General features: G+C 33.0%; 1 long non-coding RNA gene across 1 annotated transcript; it reads right to left on the bottom strand.

Moving 5' to 3' along the window:
* Nucleotides 1-1267: 1267 nt before the first annotated feature.
* On the bottom strand, nt 1268-4682 carry LOC124889236. The gene is made up of 2 exons (XR_007047927.1): nt 3954-4682; nt 1268-1799 (listed from the first exon to the last, which is right to left on the bottom strand). It is a non-coding gene; the product is annotated as an uncharacterized LOC124889236 (long non-coding RNA).
* Nucleotides 4683-7316: the final 2634 nt, after the last annotated feature.

Genomic DNA, 7316 nt, shown 5'->3' with positions numbered 1-7316 from the left:
GTTGACGACTTCACTGACGAGTTATCAAGCTGAAAATTACATTCTATTAAGGCAGATGACTTAAGTGATGACTTATCACCTTTCTGATAACTTAGGTGATGAATTGTCACTGAAGATGACATTATGTTAAGGGTTATGACTAAAGCAATGACTTATCACTTGGTTGACGACTACAGTGGCGACTAGTGATGAAGTCATCAATTGAAAATCACCCTTGAGGTTATTTTTTGTTTTTGCTAATGGGTGACTTTTAGGCCTTTTATTTGACTATAAATAGATAGATTTAGGTCTTTCTTCTTTAGTTTTTGTTGACTATTTATCATGATGTATTCATGGAAAGTCCATTGGGAGTGATGAGTACTTGGAAAAGTCAATATTGAGCCTTGACTAGAAACGTTGGTTGTAAGGAAGATCTAATCCCCTTTGCGGTGACGTAAGAGTTAGGTGCTAATTGGTAATCCATTAAGGGAGGTTTTAGGGTTTGAAATAACCTTCGATTCCCCTTGCATTATCAATTTTGTGTCTGTCTTCCTATCTTGGTTATCCTATGCTTCTATCTTTACTTCTTCGTGTTTAGATTCAAGTTCTAGTGGCTTTGGTTTCGCTCTATCCTGGGTGTCTAGAGTGGATTTGGACCAGGGTCCCTGGAGGACGACTTGGGTTTGGAAATATGAATAGCCATCAGACGCCTAACATGCTAATAAACCGTCGTATTCCCAACACTTACTTTAGAATTGAACAATAGGGCCCTGAACATCAACGAAACCCCAAACAATTTATATATTTCGAGTGGAAACTATGCCATGAAATATAATAGCTTAATTTCGTAGAAATTAAAAATATAAGTGCATAAGCAGTTTAAAAATTGCAATAGTTAGTCAACGAAGCCAATTCAAATATTTGGTTAGAACCTACTTAATCTCCCCAACAGAGACGCTATTTTTGTTTTGCGGAGAAATAACTTTTGAGTTTTTTGCTTTCAAAAAGTTTTTAAACTCAAGAATAGAGTCTCCACTTAATTTATTTAGAAACATTAAGAAAAAACCTTTGGAAATTACTTAAATGATTCAAAGTAGAAAAAAATTATTTAAGTTTGAAATTCCGAGTAAGTGGTTCCTATTAATACTCTTGGAAGGTGGTTAAGGAACCAAGAGTATCTATTAACTTGCGGTTATCCGGACTATTTGAAAACAACATCTTTGTCTAAATTTAAATAGGTATTATTTTATAAAAAAATTGATTAAGAGAAAAATTTGTGCAAAATTAATTTTGGACGACTTAATGGGGAATTTAACTAGTTCTAAGAAAACTAATATCAAATAACACATAAAGGGGAACGGGAAGAATTATAAGTCAGGCTTGTAAGCCAAAATCCATCAATCCTGTACTAATATAATTGGGCTTTTGGCCCAAATACCTCTGTCCTTAACTATTCATTTGGGCTTTTAGCTCATTTTCACCTGTCCTAATTTAAATATTAGGCTTTTGGCCTATAACCTGTCCTAAACTATCTTTTCGGACCCCTTTGGCCCAAAATCTGCTTTCTCTGTATTAATTTACCACTTTAGCTTTGAGGCCCTGAATGAATGAATAAATAAGTAACTAAATGAATAAAGACAAGTAAAGCAATACTAAATAAATAAAATAATGAAGAATGAGACTTTTCAAGTCTCCAAATCCTAGCAGCTATGTCAATGGGCTTGGACCCATTATCTTCTTCTATATCCTTATTACGGTACTCCATAGGACAAACTTTTGGACTTAGCTTGAAGTTGACTCGAAGAGATGGCCCCATTTGCCTATTATGAATGCAAAGAAAAGGAAAGTCCACTCGAACCCCAAACAGATTTTTCACGCCAAAGAAAAGAGGAGGATTAGAATTTTATTCGAAATGAGAGTAGTTAATTCGAAAAATAAATACAAAACACAACTGATTCAAACTATATATAATCTTGAACATATTCACACTACACATGGGATTGGCTTTCATATTTCAAGTAATCAAAACAAGATTTGATCTTCTTACTAATCCGCAATACTAACTCGGAGTATTCATATCTTAACAAGGCATTTTCAGAAAACTTGAAAAGAAGAAATATGGGAAAGGAATGAGAGATAAAAGTAGACATGGAAGTCAACTAAACAATTCATCATTCAAGCCATCAAAAAAAATTGTGAATCAATTCGACCTTTATAGGAAATTAGGCGTTTATGTTCGTACTTGACTTGAAATACAATGTTTAATACCAAAATTGCATGAAAGCACCTCATAAACTCGTTAAAATTTCACGATTAAAACAGTCTTTGTAGGAAACTATAAACTTTACTGTTTCAAGACAAATTTCAAAAAGATAGTTCCAGACTAAGTCATAGCAAAGAAATGAACAAAAATAAGAACAATACAACCAATGCTTTCATAGAAAATGAAAAATGAAAAGAAGGAAAGTAAGAGGTAACTTATGACCTGACCTGTTAAATGAAAACGTATAATTTTTGCTAACAAAGCAAAAAACACTTGGATTCAACAGATAAAACAATCTGGAATAAATGAGTATCATATAAGATTTGGGGGGATAACAGGCCCATTTAACTAAACCACTTAATTCATAAAATGAAGACAGAGGTCTACATTGCAATTTGCCTAATCGATACTAGTAACATGCTTGATTTAAAATAAATAACTCTAAGAATACATGAGAGACGAGCACTTGATGAAAGCAATGAAACTAGAATAGAGCATATACCTAATAGAAGAGAAGTAATAGTACACACTGAGAGCAAGTAAGTTGTTCAATACTCCACTCATGAATCAGAGAAAGAGATATAAAACTAGCCATTTCAAAAAGACAACTTCTCCTTTCAACTTTGAGCTTTTCAGCTAAACAAAACAACAGCTGGACCAATTATAACATATCTGTCGCACCCGACCACAAAATATATAGTTATTAGACTAGGGAAAACAATTAAATATTTTCAAATATTAAAAATAAAAAAATCCCTGATAGTGGGCACTTGAGGATAGAAGCAAACAGTTGTGATGATGTATTCCGTCTCCTAACTTTGTTTTTAGGAGTAAGAAAAATATAACTTCACCCCTCTCTTCTTGATGTTATCGAGCAAGAAAGATTCTTGGGAATCCTTAGCTTAAGCACAAATTACACATAGCGTAATGACAACAAAAATTAGGATATTCTACTTCAACAGAGATACTTAAATACCTAATATTCTTCAACAAGCCAATACATTTTCCCAAAGGCCTCAAACAAGAACCCCTAACAGACACGAATTTAAAATAGAACACAGGTATCAAAATCAAAGTTTCCAAGATGAAGAATTAGTATTCAAGCTAAAACAAGTAGGAAGTTAAGCTGGACAAGACGGATTAAGCTTTTTTCTTAAAAAATAGTAGATAGAAGTAGTACAAGCCACACCCTTAAGCTAGAACAAAAAATGAGAAAGGCCCAACAGAAACACTTATGTCAAAGAGTGAATAAAAAAGATACGCAGAACACGTATAAATAAGTTAGGGATTTAGTAGGAATCGTTGAACCTCAATAGAAAATCACAAAAAGAGGCACTAAAGGAAATCACAGATTAAGATAAATAGTGAATCTTCAGAACCAAAACAAGAATCATGAGGCAAAACAATGATCTAACCAACAAGATATTAAGTCCAAGAGCTGAACAAAGAAGACTTATGACTTTCAAACACTTTCTACAACTATCACTTTCACTTATATTGAGGAAGGACTAAGAGCTAACATACATCCACAAGAGAAAAAAGATGAAATTTGGCGGAGAGATAGCACAACGATATTTTTCATCATAATAAAAACCTATAGCCTTCATAGCCTCTACAACAATAATTCTAAACATACAATGCAATAATCAAAATTACTACTGCTATAACTATAACAACACGACAAGACAAGAAAGAAGAATCGAAGACTAACCTTTCTCAGGGAAGCAAAATGGTGCCTTAAACTTCGCCAGAATTCGCCACTACCGAAAGCAGCTTTTAGACTTCTGACTAATTGAGAATTTTGTTTTACTAAAAAATTTCAAATCCTTGCTCAAGGTTTTTTTTAACTCTTTTAGACTTGAACTTTTAGCTCAATAAAGAGCATTAATATAAGGATCATTTTTTTATCTTTAAGGGTAATTTGAGAATTTTTGTAAGAGATATTTTTGGATGATAACAAAAAATTTTCTCAACCTTGTACTGATTTTGGTCTTTTTTCAAGAAATTTGAAATAGGTGATCCAAGAAAAATTAGGGAACGAGGGATTATACACCCAACCAATGAAATTCACACAAATATGTATAAATTTGTATGAATTCAACCGTTTAGGAACCACCTCGATATTTTCTAGAAGATTGTCGACCCTTCATGGTACAAAATCGCGTGTTAATCATGTGAGGAGTAAGAAAGGGAAAAAAGGCAGTTTGGGATTGATTTCGGGTTTAAAATTGGGTCTGTTGGGGGGGGTTTTGGAAAATTTGTTTGCGATGTTGTTGTAATAGTTGTTCGCATACTACAATTGTTTGTTGTCGATATTCTGATAGAAGAGAAGGAAGAGAGAGTTGGGCTATTGCGGGTCGGGTCGGTGCAGCCGATGTTAGGCTGCTGGTGCTGAAGTTGTGTTGGGCCTGGGATTGAGTGTTGTTATTAAAATTAGAAAGGGTAGGGGTAGATTAGTCTATTTAATAAATAGCCAGGAAAATAAAGATTTAGACAATTGTATTTAAATTTTTGCCTAATTAAAATTCAATAGACCAATTGCATTGCAATTATGGCCAAATTGATTTCAATTAAGGTCTAATTTAGTAAATTGACTAAATTAAAACAATATTCGAAATAAATCAACAACCAATTCAATCCTGAGTTTCTTGATTCAATAAAATCAAACAAATATTTTTTCAAATAAATGATTTTCAAGAACTAATTACATATATGTTTAGATTTTAACTGTTCGGATTAATTTTCAAGATAAGCCTTGATTAAAATTAGATATTCCATAAAATAAATACTAAAGTAACAAAATTATATGATTTCATATAATTGAATACAAAAATATTTAATCGCTCCTTAAAATAGCAAAATTACCTAAATAAATACTTTGAAAAGTTTTTTATCCGGGTAAAATAAATGTTGTAATTTTATTTTAAAATCGATGAAACTAGGAATTAAACTTAGTCGTGGAGAGCAAAAAATAGGTATCAACACTACTCATCAATATTCATTAGGCAATTGTCGATTGAGCTCCAAAGATAAAACAAATATACATAACTTGTAAGCAAGAATGTGAACTATGCTCAAATATCTAGGGAGCTAACATAGTAAAGCTAAGGAGGCAATAAGGAGAAAATATCATATTCTACCCATACTCAGGAACCTAAGCACTATACTATATATCACTGGCCCATATAAGAATAAAGAACAAATATGGGGTATATAATAGTTTACAAGGCCAAGAAATGGATACACAACATTAATGAAGGAATGGAGGGATATACAATAATAAATAGCTACATATATAAATATGTGTACATAGAAAAGGCTAACCTAAATGTATAACCTAAAGTAGTCATACTAACATCTTAAGACCTCCTAATCATCATAGGAACTAGTACTAACATAATAAGGATTTTTAGTCCATACGTATAAACATAAGATAATTATCCATAATAAAGAAACAGCAAAGAAAGGAATTAGAATCATACCTCAAATCTTAGCACCGGTCCAATAATCAACTTGTCACGAACTAACTACAATAATAACACAATACAGTAACTGCCTAGTCCAAATAAACAATACCTAAAGCAGGCCCTATAACTTGGAAGGTCTAATTAACACACAATAGACCACATTCAATACTCTATACCTATACCTATACCTATACCCCATAAGGCTGATAGATATAGGCATATATTAGTGATAGGCAATGTGCATGCAAGGATGAATGCAAAGTGTAACCCATACTACTATAACCAAATGAAGTACCATAATGTAACCCAATGTTTACATCTCCTCTAGCTTAAATGATTACAAAGGTAGGACTTACAATGACTTCTCCAGCAGGATGGCCCACAATTGAAGGGGCCATAATGCTCAACTTACACATCAATTTAATTGTAAGGTGATCGTTGTCAATATATTTACTCAACTTTGGAGTTGGGGTCGAATCCACGAGGAATAATGTGAGTGACGATAAAGTTAATTCAAAATATTAGATACAAGATAAATTCAAATAAATGGTACAAAAAGATAAAATAGGGGAAATAAGATCCTGCACTAGTATTTCTTTTTGTTTTTTTTCTAGTATAAATTCGAGGCTATGAATAATTAGAGTTTTAACAATTAAGAACAGATCTTGGGATTATGCACTACTAAGGGAGTGACATATGGTGTTAATCATCAACATCAATTTGGTAAATCAAATATAAGTAGGCTTGGTTATAGGTTTTGATGCTAGTCCTTCAACAAAGCACCAAACTTTCATCCATTGATTCTTTCAAATACCTAATAGGTGTATTCAACAATTGGTAACCACAACCTCAATCTAGGCATCCTTATTTGTAGGATGATACCCATGGCATATTCAACCTCTCATTCACCCATATGTCTAAGATAGTGAAAATTGAATGAACTACACACAAAATTGTCTATCATTGCTTTGGTCTTCACATTCTTTTTTCAAGGATGATATGGATTCCTAAAGTTCACCCCAAACCCTTCTTTCGAAGATGGCCTTGAACTTTCTAGATCTTGGAGCTTTCACTCATCAAACCCATGTGGCTATTTGGGACTATCACCCATCAAATCCCAACCAAAATAGCATAGAAATAATAAAACCCATAAAAATGAACTACCAAATAGATGCTAACAATAACAACCCACACACACTTAACCCCTATTCACACATAACCCCAAAAGGGAGATTTAGCTACACATAAGATAAATAAACATAGATATACCCATAATCTTTATTGAAATAACTTGTTGAAAAACTAAGAAAATATTACTTCAAACTTGGCTCTCCTAAAATACCAACAATGGAAGTGAGCAAATCTTCCACTTAGAAAGTCTCTAATTATTCTTCACTAAAATGTTATACAATATTTTGTTCTCCAAAAATAGAGGCTATGAAGACTAGAGCTAAAACCTAGAGGAAAGAGGAAGATGGAATTGTCTCCTTTCAAGGGTTTGGGTCATTTTGTTCAATTTGGAATCAGCATGTGTAATTATAATTTTGCCCTTGGGCTGATTTTCTCCGCTAGGCTGCGGCCGCGTAAGTCTGGCTGTGATAGCGAAT

The sequence above is a fragment of the Capsicum annuum genome, chromosome 12 (assembly GCF_002878395.1).
Source record: "Capsicum annuum cultivar UCD-10X-F1 chromosome 12, UCD10Xv1.1, whole genome shotgun sequence".
NCBI classification, from domain to species: Eukaryota; Viridiplantae; Streptophyta; class Magnoliopsida; order Solanales; family Solanaceae; genus Capsicum; species Capsicum annuum.
Note: the sequence above shows the minus strand (reverse complement) of the source record. Positions and strands in the feature narration are given on the sequence as shown.